The 12,500-nt window shown below is 36.9% G+C and overlaps 2 non-coding genes and 1 pseudogene across 2 annotated transcripts; all 3 read left to right on the top strand.

The window, feature by feature from the left end:
- Positions 1–3,188: 3,188 nt before the first annotated feature.
- Positions 3,189–5,179, top strand: LOC128870717 (small subunit ribosomal RNA). Its single transcript, XR_008455453.1, has one exon. It is a non-coding gene; the product is annotated as a small subunit ribosomal RNA (ribosomal RNA).
- Positions 5,180–5,753: 574 nt separating this feature from the next.
- Positions 5,754–5,934, top strand: LOC128870702 (5.8S ribosomal RNA). Its single transcript, XR_008455439.1, has one exon. It is a non-coding gene; the product is annotated as a 5.8S ribosomal RNA (ribosomal RNA).
- Positions 5,935–6,376: 442 nt separating this feature from the next.
- Positions 6,377–12,500, top strand: part of LOC128870683 (large subunit ribosomal RNA) — a 9,796-nt pseudogene continuing 3,672 nt past the window's right edge.

Here is a 12,500-nt window from a genome sequence, read left to right as displayed (position 1 = left end):
TATAATATGATAAAAAAATATATGGAAAATATCATCATATATATAATTTATTAATTTTAATATATATTGGTTAACCGATGATGATATTATTGAAATATATAAAATATAATTGAATTATATGAAATCAAATTGAAATGTATTGAGTTAAATTTTTTCCATACATTTTTCACAATGCGTTGTGTACATGGACAAACAAAAACACTCACGGTGAAGGCATGTGAAATATATGAAAGATAATCAAATCGAATTTATATGAAACTATATTCGATTAAATGTATGAAAGTAAAATTTAACAAAATTTTGCCCATACATTTTTCACAATGCGTTGTGTACATTGTCAGAAACACTCACGTGAAGTCAAGTGAGATATCTATGAAAGAAAATCAAATCGAATTTATATGAAACTATATTCGATTAAATGTATGAAAGTAAAATTTAACACAATACATTCATTTGATAAACTGAATAAATATATAATAAAGACATTTGAAATATATGGAAAATATCATCATATATATAATTTATTATTTTAATATATATTTGGTTAAATCGATGATATTATTGAAATATATAAAATTTGAATATTGAATTATATGAAATCAAACTGAAATGTATTTAATTGAATTTTTCCCATACATTTTACACAATGTGTGGTGTGCATGGCAAAAAACACTCACGGTGAAGGCATGTGAAATATATGAAATATAATCAAATCGAATTTATATGAAACTATATTCGATTAAATGTATGAAATTAAAATTTACCACAATACATTCATATGATAAACTGAATAAATATATAATAAAGCCATTTGAAATATATTGAATTGTATTAAGTTAGATTTTCACCATACATTTTTCACAATGCGTTGTGTACATTGTCAGAAACACTCACGGTGAAGGCAAGTGAGATATATATGAAAGAAAATCAAATCGAATTTATATGAAATTATATTCGATTAAATGTATGAAAATAAAATTTACCACAATACATTCATATGATAAACTGAATAAATATATAAGAAAAACATTTGAAATATATTGAATTGTATTAAGTTAAATTTTGCCCATACATTTTTCACAATACGTTGTGTACATGGACAAACAAAAACACGCACGGTGAAGGCATGTGAAATATATGAAAGATAATCAAATCGAATTTATATGAAACTATATTCGATTAAATGTATGAAAGTAAAATTTAACAAAATTTTGCCCATACATTTTTCACAATGCGTTGTGTACATTGTCAGAAACACTCACGGTGAAGGCAAGTGAGATATATGAAAGAAAATCGAATCGAATTTATATGAAACTAAATTCGATTAAATGTATGAAAGTAAAATTTAACACAATACATTCATATGATAAACTGAATAAATATATAATAAAGACATTTCAAATATATGGAAAATATCATCATATATATAATTTAGTATTTTAATATATATTTAGTTAAGTTGATGGTATTATTGAAATATATAAAATGTAATTGAATTATATGAAATCAAACTGAAATGTATTGAATTGAATTTTTCCCATACATTTTTCACAATGTGTGGTGTGCATGGCAAAAAACACTCACGGTGAAGGCATGTGAATAATATGAAAATATCAACATTTAACTAACCAATGATATTGAAGCATATAAATCGAATCATAACTATATGAAACACGAATTTGAGTTATGTTAAACTGGTGATATTGTGGATTTATTCCTAGTTTTCCATACGTTAGTTTAAATAGAAACAATTTTCGAATATGTATACATATATGAAGAATTTATATTCTATACTAACATATTATGGAATGTAACTATTGATTGTTGCCTTGGCATATTGGTGTATTGTGAGATTTCATTCATAGTTTTCCATACGTTAGTTTAAATAGAAACAATTTTCGAATATATATACATATATGAAGAATTTATATTCTATACTAACATATTATGGAATGTAACTATTGATTGTTGCCTTGGCATATTGGTGTATTGTGAGATTTCATTCATAGTTTTCCATACGTTAGTTTAAATAGAAACAATTTTCGAATATATATACATATATGAAGAATTTATATTCTATACTAACATATTATGGAATGTAACTATTGATTGTTGCCTTGGCATATTGGTGTATTGTGAGATTTCATTCATAGTTTTCCATACGTTAGTTTAAATAGAAACAATTTTCGAATATATATACATATATGAAGAATTTATATTCTATACTAACATATTATGGAATGTAACTATTGACTGTTACCTTGGCATATTGGTGTATTGTGATTTTATTCATGGTTTTCCATACGTTAGTTTAAATAGAAACAATTTTCGAATATATATACATATATGAAGAATTTATATTCTATACTAACATATTATGGAATGTAACCTTGGCATATTGGTGTCATTGTATTTTATTCCTGGTATTCTATAGTTAGTTTAAATAGAAATAAATTTTTGAATTCAAAATTTTATATTCTATACTAGCATTACATAGAAATTATCCTCAACTGTTTGTTTCTTGTATACATACAGGAAATTAAACAGATGAAGAAAAAAAAAAACAAAACAAATAAAAATTATAAGAAAAATTAAATTTTAAATAAAAGAAAAAAGGAGAAATTTTTTCAATCATATATATATTTATGATTAAAAAATAGAATTATGGAATTATTAATTTCAATTCAGAGAGAAAAATTATGTAATATATGAAATTATTACATTAAAAATGCATTTGAAGAAAAAGTAAAATGTTATTAAAAATGATACATTTGAAAATTGGCAAATATTAAGAAGAAATATCGTTCTTATATTTTTATATAAAATATATATAGAGAACGAAAATTCTTTTTCATAAAAAACGGTTTTTGAATTCTGATAAGAAAAGCTAAAGGGGTCGGCGGGAGCGCACATTGAACGAAAGAAAATGAAAGAAAAACACAACAAAGAAGAAGACCAAATAAAATACAAATATTTTATACAAATAAAAGCACATTATTAATAAATAATAATAATAATAATAATAATGATGATGATGATGATGATGATGATGATGATACATAAATTGTGTTATTAAAATTACGTTCTATTGTATGTGCGTTTTCCCCTTTACTTTTTATATACACCGTAATTTATGAAATTTTCAAATATGAAAAGCAAAGAAAAATATATAAACAAATATATATATTATTCTGGTTGATCCTGCCAGTAGTTATATGCTTGTCTCAAAGATTAAGCCATGCATGTCTAAGTACAAACAAATTAAAAGTGAAACCGCAAAAGGCTCATTATATCAGTTATGGTTCCATAGATCGTTAACAGTTACTTGGATAACTGTGGTAATTCTAGAGCTAATACATGCAATATAAACACGGACCTTATGGAACGTGTGCTTTTATTAGACTAAAACCAAGCGATCATTTGATCGTTAAATTGGTTGAACTCTAGATAACTTGCAGATCGTATGGTCCCGTACCGACGACAGATCTTTCAAATGTCTGCCCTATCAACTTTTGATGGTAGTATCTAGGACTACCATGGTTGCAACGGGTAACGGGGAATCAGGGTTCGATTCCGGAGAGGGAGCCTGAGAAACGGCTACCACATCTAAGGAAGGCAGCAGGCGCGTAAATTACCCACTCCCAGTTCGGGGAGGTAGTGACGAAAAATAACAATACAGGACTCATATCCGAGGCCCTGTAATTGGAATGAGTACACTTTAAATCCTTTAACAAGGACCTATTGGAGGGCAAGTCTGGTGCCAGCAGCCGCGGTAATTCCAGCTCCAATAGCGTATATTAAAGTTGTTGCGGTTAAAACGTTCGTAGTTGAATTTGTGCTTCATACGGGTAGTACAACTATATATTGTGGTATGTACATTACCTTATGTATGTAAGCGTATTACCGGTGGAGTTCTTATATATAATTAATACAATGTATTTTTTATATATTCCTCCTATTTAAACCTACTTCAGTGCTCTTCATCGAGTGTTGTTGTGGGCCGGTACAATTACTTTGAACAAATTAGAGTGCTTAAAGCAGGCTCCAAATGCCTGAATATTTTGTGCATGGAATAATGAAATAAGACCTCTGTTCTACTTTCATTGGTTTTTAGATCAAGAGGTAATGATTAATAGAAGCAGTTTGGGGGCATTAGTATTACGACGCGAGAGGTGAAATTCTTGGACCGTCGTAAGACTAACTTAAGCGAAAGCATTTGCCAAAGATGTTTTCATTAATCAAGAACGAAAGTTAGAGGTTCGAAGGCGATCAGATACCGCCCTAGTTCTAACCATAAACGATGCCAGCTAGCAATTGGGTGTAGCTACTACTATGGCTCTCTCAGTCGCTTCCCGGGAAACCAAAGCTTTTGGGCTCCGGGGGAAGTATGGTTGCAAAGCTGAAACTTAAAGGAATTGACGGAAGGGCACCACCAGGAGTGGAGCCTGCGGCTTAATTTGACTCAACACGGGAAAACTTACCAGGTCCGAACATAAGCGTGTAAGACAGATTGATAGCTCTTTCTCGAATCTATGGGTGGTGGTGCATGGCCGTTCTTAGTTCGTGGAGTGATTTGTCTGGTTAATTCCGATAACGAACGAGACTCAAATATATTAAATAGATGCTTTCAGGATTATGATGTTGAAACTTATATAGCCTTCTTTCATGCGTACATCTTGAATGTACAAGTGTTTGAATGTGTTTATATAAGTGGAGTCGTACCTGTTGGTTTGTCCCATTATAAGGACACTAGCTTCTTAAATGGACAAATTGCGTCTAGCAGTAACGAGATTGAGCAATAACAGGTCTGTGATGCCCTTAGATGTCCTGGGCTGCACGCGCGCTACAATGAAAGTATCAACGTGTATTTCCTAGACCGAGAGGTCCGGGTAAACCGCTGAACCACTTTCATGCTTGGGATTGTGAACTGAAACTGTTCACATGAACTTGGAATTCCCAGTAAGTGCGAGTTATTAACTCGCATTGATTAAGTCCCTGCCCTTTGTACACACCGCCCGTCGCTACTACCGATTGAATTATTTAGTGAGGTCTCCGGACGTGATCACTGTGACGCCTCGTGTGTCACGGTTGTTTCGCAAAAGTTGACCGAACTTGATTATTTAGAGGAAGTAAAAGTCGTAACAAGGTTTCCGTAGGTGAACCTGCGGAAGGATCATTATTGTGTTCCATATCCGTAAGAAAAACAAACAATGCCAAAAAAAATAAAAACAAAAACAAACAAAAGAAAAAAAAAAAAAAGAAAAAAAAGAAAAATTTATAATTATTTTGAATCCATATTCTTTTTATTCTTTTTCATTCAATTTGTTATCCATCAATTATATCATATTAAATATAATATGGATGGTACATTTTGTAATGTTTTTTCTTATTTTTTCTTTTAAAAACCTTTACCATGAAAATAGAAAGTTGTACTTATTATTCATTTGATTGAATGATAAGTTAATTTGTTCACAATAACAAAAGTGGTATATATTTATTAATATATTTATATATACATAAAATGATTAAAAAAAATACAAAATAATCAAACATAATAAATACCACCACTGTATTATTGTTGAACTAAGACATTCGCAACTTAATAAAAATGTTTAGAGTTAAATATATTTGATATATATTATTGAAAGAAAATCAATTTATATATTATTATTATTATTATTTAATTTTACTCTTTCAATTAATATATGCAAAAAAAAATTGACATTTGTTATAAATAAAAATAAATAAAAAAATACTCTAAGCGGTGGATCACTTGGCTCATGGGTCGATGAAGAACGCAGCAAACTGTGCGTCATCGTGTGAACTGCAGGACACATGAACATCGACATTTTGAACGCATATCGCAGTCCATGCTGTTATGTACATTAAATTAAATTTTAAAGTACTGCTTGGACTACATATGGTTGAGGGTTGTAAGACTATGCTAAATAAGTTGCTTATTCTTTTATAAAAATAATTGAATTTAAGCAAATGTGTATATTATTGGATTTTAAATAATTCATAATATTAATAGCAAAAAAATAAAGATTATATAATGAATTTTTTATTTATTATATATATTCTTAAAAAAAAAAAAATCCTCTCAAATAAAATGAAATAAAAATTTTGAATCTAAGTATTCTCTTTAAAAAATTTTCATATTATTTATATATATATAAAATATTAATTTATATATGTAATTAAAGGAGGAATGTCTAGCATAAAAATTAATTTTTTTTTATTCTAGAATTGCCTCATTTTACATAATTATTATTTATAATATATATTTATATAAAAGGAAAAAAAGAAAAATAGAGATGAAAAGATGATATAATTATTTATTAAATTGTGTGAGAAGATAAAAAATATTTTAAAACAACCTCAACTCATATGGGATTACCCCCTGAATTTAAGCATATTAATGAGGGGAGGAAAAGAAACTAACAAGGATTTTCTTAGTAGCGGCGAGCGAAAAGAAAATAGTTCAGCACTAAGTCACTTTGTCTATATGTCAAATGTGAGATGCAGTGTATGGAATATCTTAATATCTAGTATGAGAAATTAACGATTTAAGTCCTTCTTAAATGAGGCCATTTACCCATAGAGGGTGCCAGGCCCGTATAACGTTAATGATTACTAGAAAGATATTTCCAAAGAGTCGTGTTGCTTGATAGTGCAGCACTAAGTGGGTGGTAAACTCCATCTAAAACTAAATATAACCATGAGACCGATAGTAAACAAGTACCGTGAGGGAAAGTTGAAAAGAACTCTGAATAGAGAGTTAAATAGTACGTGAAACTGCTTAGAGGTTAAGCCCGATGAACCTGAATATCCATTATGAAAAATTCATCATTAAATAATTAAAAATAATGTGCATTTTTTTCATATAAGGACATTGTAATCTATTAACATAATAAAGTATTTATCAAAAGATCATTGGTGATATTAAGTTTATTTAAATTAATTTGCTTTTTAAGCATATTAACATAGAATAAATACTAATGATTTGATAAAGTGTTGATAGATTTTATTATATATAATGCTAAAATTCATTTTTTGAATTTTACAAAAAATTTAATATCTATGATATTAATATTTATTTGTATGCATTTATATGATTAACAATGCGAAAGATTCAGGATACCTTCGGGACCCGTCTTGAAACACGGACCAAGGAGTCTAACATATGTGCAAGTCATTGAGTTATATTAAACTTAATGGCATAATTAACTTAACTTAAAAATATAATGGGATTAATTTTTAGTCTATTTTCTTAAATAGTCAATTAATTCAATCCCGGGGCGTTCCATATAGTTATGTATAATGATAATTTATTATTATTTATACCTCTAACTGGAGCGTACCTTGAGCATATATGCTGTGACCCGAAAGATGGTGAACTATACTTGATCAGGTTGAAGTCAGGGGAAACCCTGATGGAAGACCGAAACAGTTCTGACGTGCAAATCGATTGTCAGAATTGAGTATAGGGGCGAAAGACCAATCGAACCATCTAGTAGCTGGTTCCCTCCGAAGTTTCCCTCAGGATAGCTGGTGCATTTAAAAATTATATAAAATAATCTTATCTGGTAAAGCGAATGATTAGAGGCCTTAGGGTCGAAACGATTTTAACCTATTCTCAAACTTTAAATGGGTAAGAACCTCACCTTTCTTGATATGAAGGTTGAGGTTATGATATAATGTGCCCAGTGGGCCACTTTTGGTAAGCAGAACTGGCGCTGTGGGATGAACCAAACGTAATGTTACGGTGCCTAAATTAACAACTCATGCAGATACCATGAAAGGCGTTGGTTGCTTAAAACAGCAGGACGGTGGACATGGAAGTCGTAATCCGCTAAGGAGTGTGTAACAACTCACCTGCCGAAGCAACTAGCCCTTAAAATGGATGGCGCTTAAGTTGTATACCTATACATTACCGCTAAAGTAGATGATTTATAAAACAATTTCGATTGATTTATAAATTTTGAAACTTTAGTGAGTAGGAGGGTACAATAGTGTGCTTAGAAGTGTTTGGCGTAAGCCTGCATGGAGCCGCTATTGGTACAGATCTTGGTGGTAGTAGCAAATAATCGAATGAGACCTTGGAGGACTGAAGTGGAGAAGGGTTTCGTGTGAACAGTGGTTGATCACGAGTTAGTCGGTCCTAAGTTCAAGGCGAAAGCCGAAAATTTTCAAGTTTTTAATAAAAAAATATTAATAAAATTTATATATATATATTAAAAAATAATTAAATACTTGAATTATTTTGAACGAAAGGGAATACGGTTCCAATTCCGTAACCTGTTGAGTATCCGTTTGTTATTAAAAATGGGCCTTGTGCTCATCCTGGCAACAGGAACGACCATAAAGAAGCCGTCGAGAGATATCGGAAGAGTTTTCTTTTCTGTTTTATAGTCGTACTACCATGGAAGTCTTTCGAAGAGAGATATGGTAGATGGACTAGAAGAGCATGACATTTACTGTTGTGTCGATATTTTCTCCTCGGACCTTGAAAATTTATGGTGGGGTCACGCAAACTTCTCAACAGGCCGTACCAATATCCGCAGCTGGTCTCCAAGGTGAAGAGTCTCTAGTCGATAGAATAATGTAGGTAAGGGAAGTCGGCAAATTAGATCCGTAACTTCGGGATAAGGATTGGCTCTGAAGATTGAGATAGTCGGGCTTGATTGGGAAGCAATACCATGGTTTATGTACTCGTTCTGGGTAAATAGAGAATTACGATTCTTGTTCCCCGGATAGTAGTTACGTAGCCAATTGTGGAACTTTCTTGCTAAAATTTTTAAGGAATTATATCATTCGATATATATTCTTTTTAAATTATAACGATTATCAATTAACAATCAATTCAGAACTGGCACGGACTTGGGGAATCCGACTGTCTAATTAAAACAAAGCATTGTGATGGCCCTAACGGGTGTTGACACAATGTGATTTCTGCCCAGTGCTCTGAATGTCAAAGTGAAGAAATTCAAGTAAGCGCGGGTAAACGGCGGGAGTAACTATGACTCTCTTAAGGTAGCCAAATGCCTCGTCATCTAATTAGTGACGCGCATGAATGGATTAACGAGATTCCTACTGTCCCTATCTACTCATTCTCATTGTGATTGTTGAGCAGTGAAGACGTGCCGTGTCGCGAGCGCATAAATTTTTGTCAATTTCGTTTTGTGCTATATCCGCGAGTATTACCGCGAATCGAGTGACGCTATAGTGTAGCTGTACATGAGCTGCATAGTGATTCCGAGAATTGTGTAAAGTGAGTGCCGTTGTGTGTTTCACCGGAATTTTGGTGACGCTACGATTAGCGTGGCTGTACAGTAGCTGTACGCTGTTAAGGGCAACTGTGTTAGTGAGTGCCATTGTGCGAATACGGGAAGTGTGCCCGTTATTCGAGTGACGCCAATTGTGCGCGTGGCTGTACATAGCTGTGAACTATTAGTGGTTTTGTGAGTGCCGTTAATTTTCGGCGTGGATATAGGGAGTGCGTCGATAGTTTGGCGTGCTGTTATATTGCTATCTTCGGCAGTGATAAAAGGGGTGTTATTTTTGTGCGTGGGTACAGTGCTGCGCCAAGGTTGAATACCTTGTGCAGGTGCCGTGTTCACAGCGTGCTGCGTTTGGCCTACGGTCGAGCCCGGCGTTAGCTTCATATTGGTCGACCCGTCCCTGTGCGGGGAACGGTGTTCTGTCCGGCAGGGCATTGGTGGTGGCCTTTGCCAGACCTTTGGCTGGTGGTGTGGGCTACGTCCTCGCGGTTGCTTTGGCTTGCCGTTAGGTGTGGTTGCTGTGTGCGTGCCTGTGCGGGACTCATCCCTGTCTTGCAGTACCTTACTGTCGCCCAAGAGTGACCTGTTTTTGTTGTTGCTTGGGAGCGATATACGGCGGATTCGTCAAGCTAGTTGGTGGGGCATTGGGCGATGCCCAAATTAAGCGATATGCGGAAGAGGGCGAATACCCCTCTTCCCATCGGTTCTGTTGTACCGTCGTCGGCGATGGACGAGACAACGTCGGGGGAGGAGGAGGTTATTTTGCGGTCCCCTCCCCGTATTAGGAAGAAGACCGCTGGAGGTGCAGCAGTTCCGGTAGTAAAGGCGAGTGACGAGGGGAAGGTAGCCCCTAAGTTACCTGAAGGTAAGTCGGGGGTAAGCGGAAGCGAGGGCGCTTCCGAGGGGGAGAAAAAGGGGGGGGTGAAAAAGGTGCGTAAATCAGGGGATAAATTAGGTCCAGCCGGGAAGCGCATGGAGAAAATCCGCAGGAATTTCGGTGCTTCCCTGGAAAATTCGGGAATAAAAATTGGGGGCGAATTTATGGGGCGCTTCAAGTCCATTGTGACGGCCTTTAGTGGAGCCGTCATAGATATGGACGACGTCCCGAAAAGTGTGGCAAAAGACCTCCTGGGATACTCCTTGGAGTTCGAGGAACTGTTTGTGGAAATGGTGACGGAAATAGCCCATCTTCGTGGGCGGTTAGAAGCCACGAAGATAACTAGGGAGGGAGCACCTCAGAGGACGGCTGGAGCTGCGCTGGCTGGTGCAGCGATGATGCCGGCACCTCAGGCGCCTGCGCCTGTGTTGCCGGCGTTGCCGGTGCCCAAGCCAGTTGAGACCTGGTCGGTCGTAGTGAGGGGTAAGACCCCCACTACGTCCAAAGAGGTGATCAAAAAAGTGGTAAAGGAGGTAGGGCCTTCCATGGGGGTAAGGGTGCACGAGGTGCGCCCGTTGAAGGATGGAGGTGCGATTATTCGCACCCCATCAGTTGCTGAGAGGGATAACTTGGTGAGAAATGCCAAGTTTTCCGAGGTGGGGCTCGATGTGAGCATACGTCGGAAGCTGGGACCTAGGGTTGTGGTCCAGGGGGTTCACACGGAGATCTCCCCTGATGAATTCATGGGAGAGTTGTTCCGTTTGAACCTCAAGGAGTTCAGCCCTGGGTGCCTTGAGAAGGACGTAAGGATGGTCAGCCGTCCTTGGAAGGTCAGCCCTGATGGGGTGACGAATGTTGTCCTTGAGGGCACGGACATGCTAATGTCCGCCCTCCTGGAAGCAGGTCGTTGCTACGTTAAGTGGTTTTCCTTCCGGGTACGGCCGGACCAACTGACGCCCGGCTGCTTCCGATGTATGGGATTCGATCACAGGGTGGCAGAATGCAGGGCCAAGAAGGATGTCTGCCGAAGGTGCGGGCAAGAAGGACACAGGAGTGCGGGTTGTGGCAATGCCCCGCATTGTCGCAACTGTGCGTTTAAGGGCAAGCCAGCCGGGCATTTGATGATGTCCACTGTCTGCCCGGTGTACTGTGCGATTGTTGCCCGTGCGCTCGTTAGACATTAATGGTTAAGCTATATCAACTGAACTGTCAGGGGGCTTATGCCGTGATGTGTGAATTGGGGGCGTGTATGTTGGAGGGGGGCTGCGGCATTGCTTTGCTCCAGGAACCATACTCCACCAATGGGGTGGTGAGAGGTCTTCCTGGGGGCTTCAGGGTCTTTACGGACCTTGGAGTCAATGCCGCAGTAGCTGTGTGTGAGCCAAGCTACTCTTGTGTAGTAGTTGACTCATCACAGTGGGGAGTATGTGTGTGTGTCGAGGGGGAATTCGGCAGAATGAATGTCGTCAGCTTGTATTGCAAGTTTGACGAGCCTCTGGAGCCCTATTTAAGGTACATAGATGCGGTGCTACTACGTGAGAGTAGCATTCCTGCCATCGTGTGTCTGGATGCGAATGCTACTTCCCCGATGTGGTTCAGCAAGGTATCCAGGCATACTTCTGGATATCAGAGCCACGATCGGGGTGAGGCTATGAGCGAATGGCTTGTGGCGAATAGCCTCCTCGTTGCAAACGAACCAAGCGAGTGGTATACGTTTGAGGGTCCTAGAGGTGTGAGTGACATTGACGTGACGCTCATGAATGAGGCAGCAGCGAGTAGTTTCGAGTGTAAATGGAGCGTTAGGGGGGGTTGGGGAATTAGTGACCATAATTTAATACAAATTATGGTTACTCCCCGTACCCCGCAGTTAGAGGGGGGGAGTCCATTGAGGCGATGGCGTACCTCGTGTACTGACTGGAACCGATATGGACATACTGTTAGGGAAGCGGTATTGGGTATACCGCTTAGTGAGTTTGAGGAATTGGGGGTTGATGAGCAAATTGCTCGTCTATCTGAATGTGTCTGGGGAGTGAATGACTTAGTGTTTAGGAAAGCTAGGGCTGTGAGAATGAAAGGTGTGAAATGGTGGACGAGTGAGTTAAATTCAAAGAGGAGGTCTGTCCGACGCTTGAGGCGGTTGTTTCAACGCGGCAGGCGGACCAATTCGGAGAATCTGTCCCAGCTCAGGTATCAATTTAGTGTAGGAATGAAAGAATATAAGAAAATGTTGGTGAGAGTGAAAGAGGAAGAGTGGAGGAGATTTGTGGGGGATAATAGGGACGACCCTTGGGGACAGGTCCTTAGGATCTGTCGGGGCCGTCGAAATGAGATGGCTAGCT

The sequence above is a fragment of the Anastrepha ludens genome, unplaced genomic scaffold (assembly GCF_028408465.1).
Source record: "Anastrepha ludens isolate Willacy unplaced genomic scaffold, idAnaLude1.1 ptg000022l, whole genome shotgun sequence".
In the NCBI taxonomy this organism is placed as follows: domain Eukaryota; kingdom Metazoa; phylum Arthropoda; class Insecta; order Diptera; family Tephritidae; genus Anastrepha; species Anastrepha ludens.
The sequence above is the reverse complement of the archived record's forward strand: the minus strand, read 5'-3'. Positions and strand labels throughout refer to the sequence as shown.